Source organism: Camelus bactrianus, unplaced genomic scaffold (genome assembly GCF_048773025.1).
Source record: "Camelus bactrianus isolate YW-2024 breed Bactrian camel unplaced genomic scaffold, ASM4877302v1 HiC_scaffold_43, whole genome shotgun sequence".
NCBI lineage: Eukaryota > Metazoa > Chordata > Mammalia > Artiodactyla > Camelidae > Camelus > Camelus bactrianus.
In genome coordinates this window covers 2079303-2101003 of record NW_027413959.1, presented here as the reverse complement: position 1 = coordinate 2101003, position 21701 = coordinate 2079303, and positions in this window count along the sequence as shown.

The following is a 21701-nucleotide window of genomic DNA, read 5'->3' as shown; positions in this document are numbered from 1 at the left end:
GGAGGGATTCTGGGAAGACACACGAATGGCTCCTAGGAGATCCCGGGTGCTGCAGACAGAAGACGGAACCTCCCCACACTCAGAATTCCGGAACACGGATGACTGTGTGGGGGAGGTTCGGGGCCGCCCTCCACGCAGCTGCCCTGTGTCACAGGTGTTCCCTGGCAGGTGGAAGTCCGCTAATTACCTCCCCTGTCCATGGGGAGGCACTAGATTTTACCAGCGTTTCCAGCACAACCCCCTCCTTTCCCCGGCAACCCGCACAGGGAGGGACTCTGGGAAGACACTCGAAGCGCTCCTAAGAGATCCCGGGTGCTGCAGACAGAAGACGGAACCTCCCCACACTCAGAATTCCGGAACACGGTTGACTGTGTGGGGGAGGTTCGGGGCCGCCCTCCACGTAGCTGCCTGGTGTCACAGGTGTTCCCTGGCAGGTGGAAGTCCGCTAATTACCTCCCCTGTCCATGGGGAGGCACTAGATGCTACCTGCGTTTCCAGCACAACCCCCTCCTTTCCCCGGCAGCCCGCACAGGGAGGGACTCTGGGAAGACACTCGAATAGCTCCTAGGAGATCCCGGGTGCTGCAGACAGAAGACGGAACCTCCCCAAACTCAGAATTCCGGAACACGGCTGACTGTGTGGGGGAGGTTCGGGGCCGCCCTCCACGCAGCTGCCTGGTGTCACAGGTGTTCCCTGGCAGGGGGAAGTCCGCTAATTACCTCCCTTGTCCATGGGGAGGCACAAGATGCAACCTGCATTTCCAGCCCAACCCCCGCCTTTCCCCGGCAGCCCGCACAGGGAGGGACTCTGGAAAGACACTCGAAGGGCTCCTAGGAGAACCCGGGTGCTGCAGACAGAAGACGGAACCTCCCCACACTCAGAATTCCGGAACACGTGTGACTGTGTGGGTGAGGTTCAGGGCCGCCCTCCACGCAGCTTCCTGGTGTCACAGGTGTTCCCTGGCAGGTGGAAGTCCGCTAATTACCTCCGCTGTCCATGGGGAGGCACTAGATGCTACCTGCGTTTCCAGCACAACCCCCTCCTTTCCCCGGCAACCCGCACAGGGAGGGACTCTGGGAAGACACTCGAAGGGCTCCTAGTAGAACCCGGGTGCTGCAGACAGAAGACGGAACCTCCCCACACTCAGAATTCCGGAACACGGTTGACTGTGTGGGGGAGGTTCGGGGCCGCCCTCCACGTAGCTGCCTGGTGTCACAGGTGTTCCCTGGCAGGTGGAAGTCCGCTAATTACCTCCCCTGTCCATGGGGAGGCACTAGATGCTACCTGCGTTTCCAGCACAACCCCCTCCTTTCCCCGGCAGCCCGCACAGGGAGGGATTCTGGGAAGACACTCGAATGGCTCCTAGGAGATCCCGGGTGCTGCAGACAGAAGACGGAACCTCCCCACACTCAGAATTCCGGAACACGTGTGACTGTGTGGGTGAGGTTCAGGGCTGCCCTCCACGCAGCTGCCTGGTGTCACAGGTGTTCCCTGGCAGGTGGAAGTCCGCTAATTACCTCCCCTGTCCATGGGGAGGCACTAGATGCAACCTGATTTTCCAGAACAACCCCCTCTTTCCCCGGCAGCCCGCACAGGGAGGGATTCTGGGAAGACACTCGAATGGCTCCTAGGAGATCCCGGGTGCTGCAGACAGAAGACGGATCCTCCCCACACTCAGAATTCCGGAACACGTGTGACTGTGTGGGTGAGGTTCAGGGCCGCCCTCCACGCAGCTGCCTGGTGTCACAGGTGTTCCCTGGCAGGTGGAAGTCCGCTAATTACCTCCGCTGTCCATGGGGAGGCACTAGATGCTACCTGCTTTTCCAGCACAACCCCCTCCTTTCCCCGGCAACCCGCACAGGGAGGGAGTCTGGGAAGACACTCGAAGGGCTCCTAGGAGATCCCGGGTGCTGCAGACAGAAGACGGAACCTCCCCACACTCAGAATTCCGGAACACGATTGACTGTGTCGGGGAGGTTCGGGGCCGCCCTCCACGCAGCTGCCTGGTGTCACAGGTGTTCCCTGGCAGGTGGAAGTCCGCTAATTACCTCCCCTGTACATGGGGAGGCACTAGATGCTACCTGCGTTTCCAGCACAACCCCCTCCTTTCCCCGGCAGCCCGCACAGGGAGGGACTCTGGGAAGACACTCGAATGGCTCCTAGGAGATCCCGGGTGCTCCAGACAGAAGACGGAACCTCCCCACACTCAGAATTCCGGAACACGGCTGACTGTGTGGGGGAGGTTCGGGGCCGCCCTCCACGCAGCTGCCTGGTGTCACAGGTGTTCCCTGGCAGGTGGAAGTCTGCTAATTACCTCCCCTGTCCATGGAGAGGCACTAGATGCTACCTGCGTTTCCAGCACAACCCCCTCCTTTCCCCGGCAACCCGCAAAGGGAGGGACTCTGGGAAGACACTCGAATGGCTCCTAGGAGATCCCGGGTGCTGCAGACAGAAGACGGAACCTCCCCACACTCAGAATTCCGGAACAAGTGTGACTGTGTGGGTGAGGTTCAGGGCCGCCCTCCACGCAGCTGCCTGGTGTCACAGGTGTTCCCTGGCAGGTGGAAGTCCGCTAATTACCTACCCTGTCCATGGGGAGGCACTAGATGCTACCTGAGTTTCCAGCACAACCCCCTCCTTTCCCCGGCAGCCCGCACAGGGAGGGACTCTGGGAAGACACTCGAATGGCTCCTAGGAGATCCCGGGTGCTGCAGACAGAAGACGGAACCTCCCCACACTCAGAATTCCGGAACACGGATGACTGTGTGGGGGAGGTTCGGGGCCGCCCTCCACGCAGCTGCCCTGTGTCACAGGTGTTCCCTGGCAGGTGGAAGTCCGCTAATTACCTCCCCTGTCCATGGGGAGGCACTAGATTTTACCAGCGTTTCCAGCACAACCCCCTCCTTTCTCCGGCAACCCGCACAGGGAGGGACTCTGGGAAGATACTCGAAGCGCTCCTAAGAGATCCCGGGTGCTGCAGACAGAAGACGGAACCTCCCCACACTCAGAATTCCGGAACACGGTTGACTGTGTGGGGGAGGTTCGGGGCCGCCCTCCACGTAGCTGCCTGGTGTCACAGGTGTTCCCTGGCAGGTGGAAGTCCGCTAATTACCTCCCCTGTCCATGGGGAGGCACTAGATGCTACCTGCGTTTCCAGCACAACCCCCTCCTTTCCCCGGCAGCCCGCACAGGGAGGGACTCTGGGAAGACACTCGAATGGCTCCTAGGAGATCCCGGGTGCTGCAGACAGAAGACGGAACCTCCCCACACTCAGAATTCCGGAACACGTGTGACTGTGTGGGTGAGGTTCAGGGCCGCCATCCACGCAGCTGCCTGGTGTCACAGGTGTTCCCTGGCAGGTGGAAGTCCGCTAATTACCTCCCCTGTCCATGGGGAGGCACTAGATGCAACCTGCTTTTCCAGCACAACCCCCTCCTTTCCCCGGCAGCCCGCACAGGGAGGGACTCTGGGAAGACACTCGAATGGCTCCTAGGAGATCCCGGGTGCTCCAGACAGAAGACGGAACCTCCCCACACTCAGAATTCCGGAACACGGCTGACTGTGTGGGTGAGGTTCAGGGCCGCCCTCCACGCAGCTGCCTGGTGTCACAGGTGTTCCCTGGCAGGTGGAAGTCCGCTAATTACCTCCCCTGTCCATGGGGAGGCACTAGATGCAACCTGCTTTTCCAGAACAACCCCCTCTTTCCCCGGCAGCCCGCACAGGGAGGGACTCTGGGAAGACACTCGAATGGCTCCTAGGAGATCCCGGGTGCTGCAGACAGAAGACGGAACCTCCCCACACTCAGAATTCCTGAACACGTGTGACTGTGTGGGTGAGGTTCAGGGCCGCCCTCCACGCAGCTTCCTGGTGTCACAGGTGTTCCCTGGCAGGTGGAAGTCCGCTAATTACCTCCGCTGTCCATGGGGAGGCACTAGATGCTACCTGCTTTTCCAGCATAACCCCCTCCTTTCCCCGGCAACCCGCACAGGGAGGGACTCTGGGAAGACACTCGAAGGGCTCCTAGGAGATCCCGGGTGCTGCAGACAGAAGACGGAACCTCCCCACACTCAGAATTCCGGAACACGATTGACTGTGTCGGGGAGGTTCGGGGCCGCCCTCCACGCAGCTGCCTGGTGTCACAGGTGTTCCCTGGCAGGTGGAAGTCCGCTAATTACCTCCCCTGTCCATGGGGAGGCACTAGATGCTACCTGCGTTTCCAGCACAACCCCCTCCTATCCCCGGCAGCCCGCACAGGGAGGGACTCTGGGAAGACACTCGAAGGGCTCCTAGGAGATCCCGGGTGCTGCAGACAGAAGCGGAACCTCCCCACCCTCAGAATTCCGGAACACGATTGACTGTGTCGGGGAGGTTCGGGGCCGCCCTCCACGCAGCTGCCTGGTGTCACAGGTGTTCCCTGGCAGGTGGAAGTCCGCTAATTACCTCCCCTGTCCATGGGGAGGCACTAGATGCTACCTGCGTTTCCAGCACAACCCCCTCCTTTCCCCGGCAGCCCGCACAGGGAGGGACTCTGGGAAGACACTCAAATGGCTCCTAGGAGATCCCGGGTGCTCCAGACAGAAGACGGAACCTCCCCACACTCAGAATTCCGGAACACGGCTGACTGTGTGGGGGAGGTTCGGGGCCGAACTCCACGCAGCTGCCTGGTGTCACAGGTGTTCCCTGGCAGGTGGAAGTCTGCTAATTACCTCCCCTGACCATGGAGAGGCACTAGATGCTACCTGCGTTTCCAGCACAACCCCCTCCTTTCCCCGGCAACCCGCAAAGGGAGGGACTCTGGGAAGACACTCGAATGGCTCCTAGGAGATCCCGGGTGCTGCAGACAGAAGACGGAACCTCCCCACACTCAGAATTCCGGAACACGTGTGACTGTGTGGGTGAGGTTCAGTGCCGCCCTCCACGCAGCTGCCTGGTGTCACAGGTGTTCCCTGGCAGGTGGAAGTCCGCTAATTACCTCCCCTGTCCTTGGGGAGGCACTAGATGCTACCTGCGTTTCCAGCACAACCCCCTCCTTTCCCCGGCAGCCCGCACAGGGAGGGACTCTGGGAAGACACTCGAATGGCTCCTAGGAGATCCCGGGTGCTGCAGACAGAAGACGGAACCTCCCCACACTCAGAATTCCGGAACACGGATGACTGTGTGGGGGAGGTTCGGGGCCGCCCTCCACGCAGCTGCCCTGTGTCACAGGTGTTCCCTGGCAGGTGGAAGTCCGCTAATTACCTCCCCTGTCCATGGGGAGGCACTAGATTTTACCAGCGTTTCCAGCACAACCCCCTCCTTTCCCCGGCAACCCGCACAGGGTGGGACTCTGGGAAGACACTCGAAGCGCTCCTAAGTGATCCCGGGTGCTGCAGACAGAAGACGGAACCTCCCCACACTCAGAATTCCGGAACACGGTTGACTGTGTGGGGGAGGTTCGGGGCCGCCCTCCACGTAGCTGCCTGGTGTCACAGGTGTTCCCTGGCAGGTGGAAGTCCGCTAATTACCTCCCCTGTCCATGGGGAGGCACTAGATGCTACCTGCGTTTCCAGCACAAGCCCCTCCTTTCCCCGGCAGCCCGCACAGGGAGGGACTCTGGGAAGACACTCGAATGGCTCCTAGGAGATCCCGGGTGCTGCAGACAGAAGACGGAACCTCCCCACACTCAGAATTCCGGAACACGTGTGACTGTGTGGGTGAGGTTCAGGGCCGCTCTCCACGAAGCTGCCTGGTGTCACAGGTGTTCCCTGGCAGGTGGAAGTCCGCTAATTACCTCCCTTGTCCATGGGGAGGCACAAGATGCAACCTGCTTTTCCAGCCCAACCCCCGCCTTTCCCCGGCAGCCCGCACAGGGAGGGACTCTGGGAAGACACTCGAATGGCTCCTAGGAGATCCCGGGTGCTGCAGACAGAAGACGGAACCTACCCACACTCAGAATTCCGGAACACGGATGACTGTGTGGGGGAGGTTCGGGGCCGCCCTCCACGCAGATGCCTTGTGTCACAGGTGTTCCCTGGCAGGTGGAAGTCCGCTAATTACCTCCCCTGTCCATGGGGAGGCACTAGATGCTACCTGCGTTTCCAGCAAAACCCCCTCCTTTCCCCGGCAACCCGCACAGTGAGGGACTCTGGGAAGACACTCGAAGGGCTCCTAAGAGATCCCGGGGGCTGCAGACAGAAGACGGAACCTCCCCACACTCAGAATTCCGGAACACGGTTGAGTGTGTTGGGGAGGTTCGGGGCCGCCCTCCACGCAGCTGCCTGGTGTCACAGGTGTTCCCTGGCAGGTGGAAGTCCGCTAATTACCTCCCTTGTCCATGGGGAGGCACAAGATGCAACCTGCTTTTCCAGCCCAACCCCCGCCTTTCCCCGGCAGCCCGCAAAGGGAGGGACTCTGGGAAGGCACTCGAAGGGCTCCTAGGAGAACCCGGGTGCTGCAGACAGAAGACGGAACCTCCCCACACTCAGAATTCCGGAACACGTGTGACTGTGTGGGTGAGGTTCAGGGCCGCCTTCCACGCAGCTGCCTGGTGTCACAGGTGTTCCCTGGCAGGTGGAAGTCCGCTAATTACCTCCCCTGTCCATGGGGAGGCACTGGATGCTACCTGCGTTTCCAGCACAACCCCCTCCTTTCCCCGGCAGCCCGCACAGGGAGGGAGTCTGGGAAGACACTCGAATGGCTCCTAGGAGATCCCGGGTGCTGCAGACAGAAGACGGAACCTCCAAACACTCAGAATTCCGGAACACGTGTGACTGTGTGGGTGAGGTTCAGGGCCGCCTTCCACGCAGCTGCCTGGTGTCACAGGTGTTCCCTGGCAGGTGGAAGTCCGCTAATTACCTCCCCTGTCCATGGGGAGGCACTGGATGTTACCTGCGTTTCCAGCACAACCCCCTCCTTTCCCCGGCAGCCCGCACAGGGAGGGACTCTGGGAAGACACTCGAATGGCTCCTAGGAGATCCCGGGTGCTGCAGACAGAAGACGGAACCTCCCCACACTCAGAATTCCGGAACACGGCTGACTGTGTGGGGGAGGTTCGGGGCCGCCCTCCACGCAGCTGCCTGGTGTAACAGGTGTTCCCTGGCAGGGGGAATTCCGCTAATGACCTCCCTTGTCCATGGGGAGGCACAAGATGCTACCTGCTTTTCCAGCCCAACCCCCGCCTTTCCCCGGAAGCCCTCAGTGGGAGGGATTCGGGGAAGACACTCGAAGGGCTCCTAGGGGATCCCGGGTGCTGCAGAAAGAAGACGGAACCTCCCCACACTCAGAATTCCGGAACACGGTTGACTGTGTGGGGGAGGTTCGGGGCCGCCCACCACGCAGCTGCCTGGTGTCACAGGTGTTCCCTAGCAGGTGGAAGTCCGCTAATTACATCCCTTGTCCATGGGGTGGCACTAGATGCTACCTGCTTTTCCAGCCCAACCCCCGCCTTTCCCCGGCTGCCCGCACTGGGAGGGACTCGGGGATGACTCTCGAAGGGCTCCTAGGAGATCCCGGGTGCTGCAGACAGAAGACGGAACCTCCCCACACTCAGAATTCCGGAACACGGCTGACTGTGTGGGGGAGGTTCGGGGCCGCCCTCCACGCAGCTGCCTGGTGTCACAGATGTTCCCTGGCAGGGGGAAGTCCGCTAATTACCTCCCTTGTCCATGGGGAGGCACTAGATGCTACCTGCTTTTCCAGCACAACCCCCTCCTTTCCCTTGCAGCCCGCACAGGGAGGGACTCTGGGAAGACACTCGAATGGCTCCTAGGAGATCCCGGGTGCTGCAGACAGAAGACGGAACCTCCCAACACTCAGAATTCCGGAACACGTGTGACTGTGTGGTTGAGGTTCAGGGCCGCCCTCCACGCAGCTGCCTGGTGTCACAGGTGTTCCCTGGCAGGTGGAAGTCCGCTAATTACCTCCCCTGTCCATGGGGAGGCACTAGATGCTACCTGCGTTTCCAGCACAACCCCCTCCATTCCCCGGCAGCCCGCACAGGGAGGGATTCTGGGAAGACACTCGAATGGCTCCTAGGAGATCCCGGGTGCTGCAGATAGAAGACGGAACCTCCCCACACTCAGAATTCTGGAACACGGCTGACTGTGTGGGGGAGGTTCGGGGCCGCCCTCCACGCAGCTGCCTGGTGTCACAGGTGTTCCCTGGCAGGGGGAAGTCCGCTAATTACCTCCCTTGTCCATGGGGAGGCACAAGATGCAACCTGCTTTTCCAGCCCAACCCCCGCCTTTCCCCGGCAGCCCGCACAGGGAGGGACTCTGGGAAGGCACTCGAAGGGCTCCTAGGAGAACCCGGGTGCTGCAGACAGAAGACGGAACCTCCCCACACTCAGAATTCCGGAACACGTGTGACTGTGTGGGTGAGGTTCAGGGCCGCCTTCCACGCAGCTGCCTGGTGTCACAGGTGTTCCCTGGCAGGTGGAAGTCCGCTAATTACCTCCCCTGTCCATGGGGAGGCACTGGATGCTACCTGCGTTTCCAGCACAACCCCCTCCTTTCCCCGGCAGCCCGCACAGGGAGGGACTCTGGGAAGACACTCGAATGGCTCCTAGGAGATCCCGGGTGCTGCAGACAGAAGACGGAACCTCCCCACACTCAGAATTCCGGAACACGGCTGACTGTGTGGGGGAGGTTCGGGGCCGCCCTCCACGCAGCTGCCTGGTGTAACAGGTGTTCCCTGGCAGGGGGAATTCCGCTAATTACCTCCCTTGTCCATGGGGAGGCACAAGATGCTACCTGCTTTTCCAGCCCAACCCCCGCCTTTCCCCGGAAGCCCTCAGTGGGAGGGATTCGGGGAAGACACTCGAAGGGCTCCTAGGGGATCCCGGGTGCTGCAGAAAGAAGACGGAACCTCCCCACACTCAGAATTCCGGAACACGGTTGACTGTGTGGGGGAGGTTCGGGGCCGCCCTCCACGCAGCTGCCTGGTGTCACAGGTGTTCCCTAGCAGGTGGAAGTCCGCTAATTACATGCCTTGTCCATGAGGTGGCACTAGATGCTACCTGCTTTTCCAGCCCAACCACCGCCTTTCCCCGGCTGCCCGCACTGGGAGGGACTTGGGGAAGACTCTCGAAGGGCTCCTAGGAGATCCCGGGTGCTGCAGACAGAAGACAGAACCTCCCCACACTCAGAATTCCGGAACACGGTTGACTGTGTGGGGGAGGTTCGGGGCCGCCCTCCACGCAGCTGCCTGGTGTCACAGGTGTTCCCTGGCAGGTGGAAGTCCGCTAATTACCTCCCCTGTCCATGGGGAGGCACTAGATGCTACCTGCGTTTCCAGCACAACCCCCTCCATTCCCCGGCAGCCCGCACAGGGAGGGACTCTGGGAAGACACTCGAATGGCTCCTAGGAGATCCCGAGTGCTGCAGACAGAAGACGGAACCTCCCCACACTCAGAATTCCGGAACACGGGTGACTGTGTGGGTGAGGTTTAGGGCCGCCTCCACACAGCTTCCTGGTGTCACAGGTGTTCCCTGGTAGGGGGAAGACCGCTAATTACCTCCCCTGTCCATGGGGAGGCACTAGATGCTACCTGAATTTCCAGCCCAACCCCCGCCTTTCCTCGGCAGCCCGCAGTGGGAGGGATTCGGGGAAGACACTCGAAGGGCTCCTAGGAGAACCCGGGTGCTGCAGAGAGAAGACGGAACCTCCCCACACTCAGAATTCCGGAACACGTGTGACTGTGTGGGTGAGGTTCAGGGCCGCCCTCCACGAAGCTGCCTGGTGTCACAGGTGTTCCTTGGCAGGTGGAAGTCCGCTAATTACCTCCCCTGTCCATGGGGAGGCAGTGCATGCTACCTGCGTTTCCAGCACAACCCCCTCCTTTCCCCGGCAACCCGCACAGAGAGGGACTCTGGGAAGACAATCGAAGGGCTCCTAGGAGATCCCGGGTGCTGCAGACAGAAGACGGAACCTCCCCATCTTCAGAATTCCGGAACACGGCTGACTGTGTGGGGGAGTTTCGGGGCCGCCCTCAACGCAGCTGCCTGGTGTCACAGTTGTTCCCTGGCAGGGCGAAGTCCGCTAATTACCTCCCTTGTCCATGGGGAGGCACAAGATGCTACCTGCTTTTCCAGCCATAGCCCCGCCTTTCACCGGCAGCCCGCAGTGGGAGGGATTCGGGGAAGACACTCGAAGGGCTCCTAGGAGATCCCGGGTGCTGCAGACAGAAGACGGAACCTCCCCACACTCAGAATTCCGGAACACGGCTGACTGTGTGGGGGAGTTTCGGGGCCGCCCTCCACGCAGCTGCCTGGTGTAACAGGTGTTCCCTGGCAGGTGGAATTCCGCTAATTACCTCCCTTGTCCATGGGGAGGCACAAGATGCTACCTGCTTTTCCAGCCCAACCCCCGCCTTTCCCCGGCAGCCCGCACAGGGAGGGACTGGGGGAAGACACTCGAAAGGCTCCTAGGAGAACCCGGGTGCTGCAGACAGAAGACGGAACCTCCCCACACTCAGAATTCCGGAACACGTGTGACTGTGTGGGTGAGGTTTAGGGCCGCACTCCACGCAGCTTCCTGGTGTCACAGGTGTTCCCTGGCAGGGGGAAGTCCGCTAATTACCTCCCCTGTCCATGGGGAGGCACTAGATACTACCTGCTTTTCCAGCCCAACCCCCGCCGTTCCCCGGCTGCCCGCACTGGGAGGGACTCGGGGAAGACTCTCGAAGGGCTCCTAGGAGAACCCGGGTGCTGCAGACATAAGACGGAACCTCCCCACACTCAGAATTCCGGAACACGGGTGACTGTGTGGGTGAGGTTTAGGGCCGCCCTCCACACAGCTTCCTGGTGTCACAGGTGTTCCCTGGTAGGGGGAAGACCGCTAAATACCTCCCCTGTCCATGGGGTGGCACAAGATGCTACCTGAATTTCCAGCCCAACCCCCGCCTTTCCCCGGCAGCCCGCAGTTGGAGGGATTCGGGGAAGACACTCGAAAGGCTCCTAGGAGATCCCGGGTGCTGCAGACAGAAGACGGAACCTCCCCACACTCAGAATTCCGGAACACGGATGACTGTGTGGGGGAGGTTCGGGGCCGCCGTCCACGCAGCTGCCTTGTGTCACAGGTGTTCCCTGGCAGGTGGAAGTCCGCTAATTACCTCCCCTGTCCATGGGGAGGCACTAGATGCTACCTGCGTTTCCAGCCCAACCCCCTCCTTTCCCCGGCAGCCCGCACAGGGAGTTATTCTGGGAAGACACTCGAATGGCTCCTAGGAGATCCCGGGTGCTGCAGACAGAAGACGGATCCTCCCAACACTCAGAATTCCGGAACACGTGTTACTGTGTGGGTGAGGTTCAGGGCCGCCCTCCACGCAGCTGCCTGGTGTCACAGGTGTTCCCTGGCAGGTGGAAGTCCTCTAATTAACTCCCCTGTCCATGGGGAGGCACTAGATGCTACCTGCGTTTCCAGCACAACCCCCTCCATTCCCCGGCAGCCCGCACAGGGAGGGACTCTGGGAAGACACTCGAATGGCTCCTAGGAGATCCCGAGTGCTGCAGACAGAAGACGGAACCTCCCCACACTCAGAATTCCGGAACACGGGTGACTGTGTGGGTGAGGTTTAGGGCCGCCCTCCACACAGCTTCCTGGTGTCACAGGTGTTCCCTGGTAGGGGGAAGACCGCTAATTACCTCCCCTGTCCATGGGGAGGCACTAGATGCTACCTGAATTTCCAGCCCAACCCCCGCCTTTCCTCGGCAGCCCGCAGTGCGAGGGATTCGGGGAAGACACTCGAAGGGCTCCTAGGAGAACCCGGGTGCTGCAGAGAGAAGACGGAACCTCCCCACACTCAGAATTCCGGAACACGTGTGACTGTGTGGGTGAGGTTCAGGGCCGCCCTCCACGCAGCTGCCTGGTGTCACAGGTGTTCCTTGGCAGGTGGAAGTCCGCTAATTACCTCCCCTGTCCATGGGGAGGCAGTGCATGCTACCTGCGTTTCCAGCACAACCCCCTCCTTTCCCCGGCAACCCGCACAGAGAGGGACTCTGGGAAGACAATCGAAGGGCTCCTAGGAGATCCCGGGTGCTGCAGACAGAAGACGGATCCTCCCAACACTCAGAATTCCGGAACACGTGTTACTGTGTGGGTGAGGTTCAGGGCCGCCCTCCACGCAGCTGCCTGGTGTCACAGGTGTTCCCTGGCAGGTGGAAGTCCTCTAATTAACTCCCCTGTCCATGGGGAGGCACTAGATGCTACCTGCGTTTCCAGCACAACCCCCTCCTTTCCCCGGCAACCCGCACAGTGAGGGACTCTGGGAAGACACTCGAAGGGCTCCTAGGAGATCCCGGGTGCTGCAGACAGAAGACGGAACCTCCCCACACTCAGAATTCCGGAACACGGTTGACTGTGTGGGTGAGGTTTGGGGCCGCCCTCCACGCAGCTGCCTGGTGTCACAGGTGTTCCCTGGCAGGTGGAAGTCCGCTAATTACCTCCCCTGTCCATGGGGAGGCACTAGATGCTACCTGCGTTTCCAGCACAACCCCCTCCTTTCCCCGGCAGCCCGCACAGGGAGGGACTCTGGGAAGACACTCGAATGGCTCCTAGGAGATCCCGGGTGCTGCAGACAGAAGACGGAACCTCCCCACACTCAGAATTCCGGAACACGGTTGACTGTGTGGGTGAGGTTCGGGGCCGCCCTCCACGCAGCTGCCTTGTGTCACAGGTGTTCCCTGGCAGGTGGAAGTCCGCTAATTACATCCCCTGTCCATGGGGAGGCACTAGATGCTACCTGCGTTTCCAGCACAACCCCCTCCTTTCCCCGGCAGCCCTCACAGGGAGGGACTCTGGGAAGACACTCGAAGGGCTCCTAGGAGACCCGGGTGCTGCAGACAGAAGACGGAACCTCCCCACACTCAGAATTCCGGAACACAGTTGACTGTGTGGCGGAGGTTCGGGGCCGCCCTCCACGCACTGCCTGGTGTCACAGGTGTTCCCTGGCAGGGAGAAGTCCGCTAATTACCTCCCCTGTCCATGGGGAGGCACTAGATGCTACCTGCTTTTCCAGCCCAACCCCCGCCGTTCCCCGGCTGCCCTCACTGGGAGAGACTCGGGGAAGACTCTCGAAGGGCTCCTAGGAGAACCCGGGTGCTGCAGACATAAGACGGAACCTCCCCACACTCAGAATTCCGGAACACGTGTGACTGTGTGGGTGAGGTTTAGGGCCGCCCTCCACAGAGCTTCCTGGTGTCACAGGTGTTCCCTGGTGGGGGGAAGACCGCTAATTACCTCCCCTGTCCATGGGGAGGCTCTAGATGCTACCTGAATTTCCAGCACAACCCCCGCCTTTCCCCGGCACCCCGCAGTGGGAGGGATTCGGGGAAGACACTCGAAGGGCTCCTAGGAGAACCCGGGTGCTGCAGACAGAAGACGGAACCTCCCCACACTCAGAATTCCGGAACATGTGTGACTGTGTGGGTGAGGTCCAGGGCCGCCCTCCACGCAGCTGCCTGGTGTCACAGGTGTTCCCTGGCAGGTGGAAGTCCGCTAATTACCTCCCCTGTCCATGGGGAGGCACTGGATGTTACCTGCGTATCCAGCACAACCCCCTCCTTTCCCCGGCAACCCGCTCAGGGAGGGACTGTGGGAAGACACTCGAAGGGCTCCTAGGAGATCCCGGGTGCTGCAGACAGAAGACGGAACCTCCCCACCTTCAGAGTTCCGGAACACGGCTGACTGTGTGGGGGAGGTTCGGGGCCGCCCTCCACGCAGCTGTCTGGTGTCACAGGTGTTCCCTGGCAGGGGGAAGTCCGCTAATTACCTCCCTTGTCCATGGTGAGGCACAAGATGCTACCTGCTTTTCCAGCCCAACCCCCGCCTTTCACCGGCAGCCCGCAGTGGGAGGGATTCGGGGAAGACACTCGAAGGGCTCCTAGGAGATCCCGGGTGCTGCAGACAGAAGACGGAACCTCCCCACACTCAGAATTCCGGAACAGGGTTGACTGTGTGGGGGAGGTTCGGGGCCGCCCTCCACGCAGCTGCCTGGTGTCACAGGTGTTCCCTGGCATGTGGAACTCCGCTAATTACCTCCCCTGTCCATGGGGAGGCACTAGATGCTACCTGCGTTTCCAGCACAACCCCCTCCTTTCCCAGGCAGTCCGCACAGTGAGGGACTCTGGGAAGACACTCGAATGGCTCCTAGGAGATCCCGGGTGCTGCAGACAGAAGACGGAACCTCCCAACACTCAGAATTCCGGAACACGTGTGACTGTGTGGGTGAGGTTCAGGGCCGCCCTCCACGCAGCTGCCTGGTGTCACAGGTGTTCCCTGGCAGGTGGAAGTCCTCTAATTACCTCCCCTGTCCATGGGGAGGCACTAGATGCTACCAGCGTTTCCAGCACAACCCCCTCCATTCCCCGGCAACCCGCACAGGGAAGGACTCTGGGAAGACACTCGAATGGCTCCTAGGAGATCCCGGGTGCTGCAGACAGAAGACGGAACCTCCCCACACTCAGAATTCCGGAACACGGATGACTGTGTGGGGGAGGTTCGGGGCCGCCCTCCACGCAGCTGCCTTGTGTCACAGGTGTTCCCTGGCAGGTGGAAGTCCGCTAATTACCTCCCCTGTCCATGGGGAGGCACTAGATGCTACCTGCGTTTCCAGCACAACCCCCTCCTTTCCCCGGCAACCCGCACAGGTAGGGACTCTGGGAAGACACTCGAAGGGCTCCTAGGAGATCCCGGGTGCTGCAGACAGAAGACGGAACCTCCCCACACTCAGAATTCCGGAACACGGTTGACTGTGTGGGTGAGGTTCGGGGCCGCCCTCCACGCAGCTGCCTGGTGTCACAGGTGTTCCCTGGCAGGTGGAAGTCCGCTAATTACCTCCCCTGTCCATGGGGAGGCACTAGATGCTACCTGCATTTCCAGCACAACCCCCGCCTTTCACCGGCAGCCCGCAGTGGGAGGGATTCGGGGAAGACACTCGAAGGGCTCCTAGGAGATCCCGGGTGCTGCAGACCGAAGACGGAACCTCCCCACACTCAGAATTCCGGAACACGGCTGACTGTGTGGGGGAAGTTCGGGGCCGCCCTCCACGCAGCTGCCTGGTGTCACAGGTGTTCCCTGGCAGGTTGAAGTCCGCTAATTACCTCCCCTGTCCATGGGGAGGCACTAGATGCTACCTGCGTTTCCAGCACAACCCCCTCCTTTCCCCGGCAGCCCGCACAGTTAGGGACACTGGGAAGACACTCGAAGGGCTCCTAGGAGAACCCGGGTGCTGCAGACAGAGGACGGAACCTCCCCACACTCAGAATTCCGGAACACGTGTGACTGTGTGGGTGAGGTTTAGGGCCGCACTCCACGCAGCTTCCTGGTGTCACAGTTGTTCCCTGGCAGGGGGAAGTCCGCTAATTACCTCCCATGTCCATGGGGAGGCACTAGATGCTACCTGCTTTTCCAGCCCAACCCCCTCCTTTCCCCAGCAGCCCGCACTGGGAGTGACTCGGGGAAGACCCTCGAAGGGCTCCTAGGAGATCCCGGGTGCTGCAGACAGAAGACGGAACCTCCCCACACTCAGAATTCCTGAACAAGGATGACTGTGTGGGGGAGGTTCGGGGCCGCCCTTCACGGAGCTGCCTTGTGTCACAGGTGTTCCCTGGCAGGTGGAATTCCGCTAATTACCTTCCCTGTCCATGGGGAGGCACTAGATGCTACCTGCGTTTCCAGCACAACCCCCTCATTTCCCCGGCAGCCCGCACAGGGAAGGGCTCTGGGAAGACACTCGAAGGGCTCCTAGGAGATCCCGGGTGCTGCAGACAGAAGACGGAACCTCCCCACACTCAGAATTCCGGAACACGGATGACTGTGTGGGGGAGGTTCGGGGCCGCCCTCCACGCAGCTGCCTTGTGTCACAGGTGTTCCCTGGCAGGTGGAAGTCCGCTAATTACCTCCCCTGTCCATGGGGAGGCACTAGATGCTACCTGCGTTTCCAGCACAACCCCCTCCTTTCCCCGGCAACCCGCACAGGGAGGGACTCTGGGAAGACACTCGAATGGCTCCTAAGAGATCCCGGGTGCTGCAGACAGAAGACGGAACCTCCCCACACTCAGAATTCCGGAACACGGTTGATTGTGTGGGGGAGGTTCGGGGCCGACCTCCACGCAGCTGCCTGGTGTCACAGGTGTTCCCTGGCAGGTGGAAGTCCGCTAATTACCTCCCCTGTCCATGGGGAGGCACTAGATGCTACCTGCGTTTCCAGCACAACCCCCTCCTTTCCCCGGCAGCCCGCACAGGGAGGGACTCCGGGAAGACACTCGAATAGCTCCTAGGAGATCCCGGGTGCTGCAGACAGAAGACGGAACCTCCCCACCCTCAGAATTCCGGAACACGGCTGACTGTGTGGGGGAGGTTCTGGGCCGCCCTCCACGCAGCTGCCTGGTGTCACAGGTGTTCCCTGGCAGGGGGAAGTCCGCTAATTACCTCCCTTGTCCATGGGGAGGCACAAGATGCAACCTGCATTTCCAGCCCAACCCCCGCCTTTCCCCGGCAGCCCGCACAGGGAGGGACTCTGGAAAGACACTCGAAGGGCTCCTAGGAGAACCCGGGTGCTGCAGAGAGAAGACGGAACCTCCCCACACTCAGAATTCCGGAACACGTGTGACTGTGTGGGTGAGGTTCAGGGCCGCCCTCCACGCAGCTGCCTGGTGTCACAGGTGTTCCCTGGCAGGTGGAAGTCCGCTAATTACCTCCCCTGTCCATGGGGAGGCACTAGATGCTACCTGCGTTTCCAGCACAGCCCCCTCCTTTCCCCGGCAGCCCGCACAGGGAGGGACTCTGGGAAGACACTCGAATGGCTCCTAGGAGATCCCGGGTGCTGCAGACAGAAGACGGAACCTCCCCACACTCAGAATTCCGGAACACGTGTGACTGTGTGGGTGAGGTTCAGGGCCGCCCTCCACGCAGCTGCCTGGTGTCACAGGTGTTCCCTGGCAGGTGGAAGTCCGCTAATTACCTCCCCTGTCCATGGGGAGGCAATAGATGCAACCTGCTTTTCCAGAACAACCCCCTCTTTCCCCGGCAGCCCGCACAGGGAGGGATTCTGGGAAGACACTCGAATGGCTCCTAGGAGATCCCGGGTGCTGCAGACAGAAGACGGAACCTCCCCACACTCAGAATTCCGGAACACGTGTGACTGTGTGGGTGAGGTTCAGGGCCGCCCTCCACGCAGCTGCCTGGTGTCACAGGTGTTCCCTGGCAGGTGGAAGTCCGCTAATTACCTCCGCTGTCCATGGGGAGGCACTAGATGCTACCTGCGTTTCCAGCACAACCCCCTCATTTCCCCGGCAACCCGCACAGGGAGGGACTCTGGGAAGACACTCGAAGGGCTCCTAGGAGATCCCGGGTGCTGCAGACAGAAGACGGAACCTCCCCACACTCAGAAATCCGGAACACGGTTGACTGTGTCGGGGAGGTTCGGGGCCGCACTCCACGCAGCTGCCTGGTGTCACAGGTGTTCCCTGGCAGGTGGAAGTCCGCTAATTACCTCCCTTGTCCATGGGGAGGCACTAGATGCTACCTGCGTTTCCAGCACAACCCCCTCCTTTCCCCGGCAGCCCGCACAGGGAGGGACTCTGGGAAGACACTCGAAGGGCTCCTAGGAGATCCCGGGTGCTGCAGACAGAAGACGGAACCTCCCCACACTCAGAATTCCGGAACACGGATGACTGTGTGGGGGAGGTTCGGGGCCGCCTTCCACGCAGCTGCCCTGTGTCACAGGTGTTCCCTGGCAGGTGGAAGTCCGCTAATTACCTCCCCTGTCCATGGGGAGGCACTAGATTTTACCAGCGTTTCCAGCACAACCCCCTCCTTTCCCCGGCAACCCGCACAGGGAGGGACTCTGGGAAGACACTCGAAGCGCTCCTAAGAGATCCCGGGTGCTGCAGACAGAAGACGGAACCTCCCCACACTCAGAATTCCGGAACACGGTTGACTGTGTGGGGGAGGTTCGGGGCCGCCCTCCACGTAGCTGCCTGGTGTCACAGGTGTTCCCTGGCAGGTGGAAGTCCGCTAATTACCTCCCCTGTCCATGGGGAGGCACTAGATGCTACCTGCGTTTCCAGCACAACCCCCTCCTTTCCCCGGCAGCCCGCACAGTGAGGGACTCTGGGAAGACACTCGAATAGCTCCTAGGAGATCCCGGGTGCTGCAGACAGAAGACGGAACCTCCCCAACCTCAGAATTCCGGAACACGGCTGACTGTGTGGGGGAGGTTCGGGGCCGCCCTCCACGCAGCTGCCTGGTGTCACAGGTGTTCCCTGGCAGGGGGAAGTCCGCTAATTACCTCCCTTGTCCATGGGGAGGCACAAGATGCAACCTGCTTTTCCAGCCCAACCCCTGCCTTTCCCCGGCAGGCCGCACAGGGAGGGACTCTGGGAAGACACTCGAATGGCTCCTAGGAGAACCCGGGTGCTGCAGACAGAAGACGGAACCTCCCCACACTCAGAATTCCGGAACACGTGTGACTGTGTGGGTGAGGTTCAGGGCCGCCCTCCACGCAGATGCCTGGTGTCACAGGTGTTCCCTGGCAGGTGGAAGTCCGCTAATTACCTCCCCTGTCCATGGGGAGGCACTAGATGCTACCTGCGTTTCCAGCACAACCCCCTCCTTTCCCTGGCAGCCCGCACAGGGAGGGAATCTGGGAAGACACTCGAATGGCTCCTAGGAGATCCCGGGTGCTGCAGACAGAAGACGGAACTTCCCCACACTCAGAATTCCGGAACATGTGTGACTGTGTGGGTGAGGTTCAGGGCCGCCCTCCACGCAGCTGCCTGGTGTCACAGGTGTTCCCTGGCAGGTGGAAGTCCGCTAATTACCTCCCCTGTCCATGGGGAGGCACTAGATGCAACCTGCGTTTCCAGAACAACCCCCTCTTTCCCCGGCAGCCCGCACAGGGAGGGATTCAGGGAAGACACTCGAATGGCTCCTAGGAGATCCCGGGTGCTGCAGACAGAAGACGGAACCTCCCCACACTCAGAATTCCTGAACACGGATGACTGTGTGGGGGAGGATCGGGGCCGCCCTCCACGCAGCTGCCTTGTGTCACAGGTGTTCCCTGGCAGGTGGAAGTCCGCTAATTACCTCCCCTGTCCATGGGGAGGCACTAGATGCTACCTGCGTTTCCAGCACAACCCCCTCCTTTCCCCGGCAGCCCGCACAGGGAGGGACTGGGGGAAGACACTCGAAAGGCTCCTAGGAGAACCCGGGTGCTGCAGACAGAAGACGGAACCTCCCCACACTCAGAATTCCGGAACACGTGTGACTGTGTGGGTGAGGTTCAGGGCCGCACTCCACGAGCTTCCTGGTGTCACAGTTGTTCCCTGGCAGGGAGAAGTCCGCTAATTACCTCCCCTGTCCATGGGGAGGCACTAGATGCTACCTGCTTTTCCAGCCCAACCCCCGCCTTTCCCCGGCTGCCCGCACTGGGAGGGACTCGGGGAAGAATCTCGAAGGGCTCCTAGGAGATCCCGGGTGCTGCAGACAGAAGACGGAACCTCCCCACACTCAGAATTCCGGAACACGGCTGACTGTGTGGGGGAGGTTCGGGGCCGCCCTCCACGCAGCTGTCTGGTGTCACAGGTGTTCCCTGGCAGGGGGAAGTCCGCTAATTACCTCCCTTGTCCATGGGGAGGCACTAGATGCTACCTGCTTTTCCAGCACAACCCCATCCTTTCCCCGGCAGCCCGCACAGGGAGGGACTCTGGGAAGACACTCGAATGGCTCCTAGGAGATCCCGGGTGCTGCAGACAGAAGACGGAACCTCCCAACACTCAGAATTCCGGAACACGTGTGACTGTGTGGGTGAGGTTCAGGGCCGCCCTCCACGCAGCTGCCTGGGGTCACAGGTGTTCCCTGGCAGGTGGAAGTCCGCTAATTACCTCCCCTGTCCATGGGGAGGCACTAGATGCTACCTGCGTTTCCAGCACAACCCCCTCCATTCCCCGGCAGCCCGCACAGGGAGGGACTCTGGGAAGACACTCGAATGGCTCCTAGGAGATCCCGGGTGCTGCAGACAGAAGACGGAACCTCCCCACACTCAGAATTCCGGAACACGGGTGACTGTGTGGGTGAGGTTTAGGGCCGCCCTCCACACAGCTTCCTGGTGTCACAGGTGTTCCCTGGCAGGGAGAAGTCCGCTAATTACCTCCCCTGTCCATGGGGAGGCACTAGATGCTACCTGCTTTTCCAGCCCAACCCCCGCCTTTCCCCGGCTGCCCGCACTGGGAGGGACTCGGGGAAGACTCTCGAAGGGCTCCTAGGAGATCCCGGGTGCTGCAGACAGAAGACGGAACCTCCCAACACTCAGAATTCCGGAACACGTGTGACTGTGTGGTTGAGTTTCAGGGCCGCCCTCCACGCAGCTGCCTGGTGTCACAGGTGTTCCCTGGCAGGTGGAAGTCCGCTAATTACCTCCCCTGTCCATGGGGAGGCACTAGATTCTACCTGCGTTTCCAGCACAACCCCCTCAATTCCCCGGCAGCCCGCACAGGGAGGGACTCTGGGAAGACACTCGAATGGCTCCTAGGAGATCCCGGGTGCTGCAGACAGAAGACGGAACCTCCCCACACTCAGAATTCCGGAACACGGGTGACTGTGTGGGTGAGGTTTAGGGCCGCCCTCCACACAGCTTCCTGGTGTCACAGGTGTTCCCTGGTAGGGGGAAGACCGCTAATTACCTCCCATGTCCATGGGGAGGCACTAGATGCTACCTGAATTTCCAGCCCAACCCCCGCCTTTCCCCGGCAGCCCGCAGTGGGAGGGATTCGGGGAAGACACTCGAAGGGCTCCTAGGAGAACCCGGGTGCTGCAGAGAGAAGACGGAACCTCCCCACACTCAGAATTCCGGAACACGTGTGACTGTGTGGGTGAGGTTCAGGGCCGCCCTCCACGCAGCTGCCTGGTGTCACAGGTGTTCCTTGGCAGGTGGAAGTCCGCTAATTACCTCCCCTGTCCATGGGGAGGCACTGCATGCTACCTGCGTTTCCAGCACAACCCCCTCCTTTCCCCGGCAACCCGCACAGAGAGGGACTCTGGGAAGACACTCGAAGGGCTCCTAGGAGATCCCGGGTGCTGCAGACAGAAGACGGAACCTCCCCACCTTCAGAATTCCGGAACACGGCTGACTGTGTGGGGGAGGTTCGGGGCCGCCCTCAACGCAGCTGCCTGGTTTCACAGTTGTTCCCGGGCAGGGCGAAGTCCGCTAATTACCTCCCTTGTCCATGGGGAGGCACAAGATGCTACCTGCTTTTCCAGCCATACCCCCGCCTTTCACCGGCAGCCCGCAGTGGGAGGGATTCGGGGAAGACACTCGAAGGGTTCCTAGGTGATCCCGGGTGCTGCAGACAGAAGACGGAACCTCCCCACACTCAGAATTCCGGAACACGGCTGACTGTGTGGGGGAGTTTCGGGGCCGCCCTCCACGCTGCTGCCTGGTGTAACAGGTGTTCCCTGGCAGGTGGAATTCCGCTAATTACCTCCCTTGTCCATGGGGAGGCACAAGATGCTACCTGCTTTTCCAGCCCAACCCCCGCCTTTCCCCGGCAGCCCGCAGTTGGAGGGATTCGGGGAAGACACTCGAAGGGCTCCTAGGAGATCCCGGGTGCTGCAGACAGAAGACGGAACCTCCCCACACTCAGAATTCCGGAACACGGATGACTGTGTGGAGGAGGTTCGGGGCCGCCGTCCACGCAGCTGCCTTGTGTCACAGGTGTTCCCTG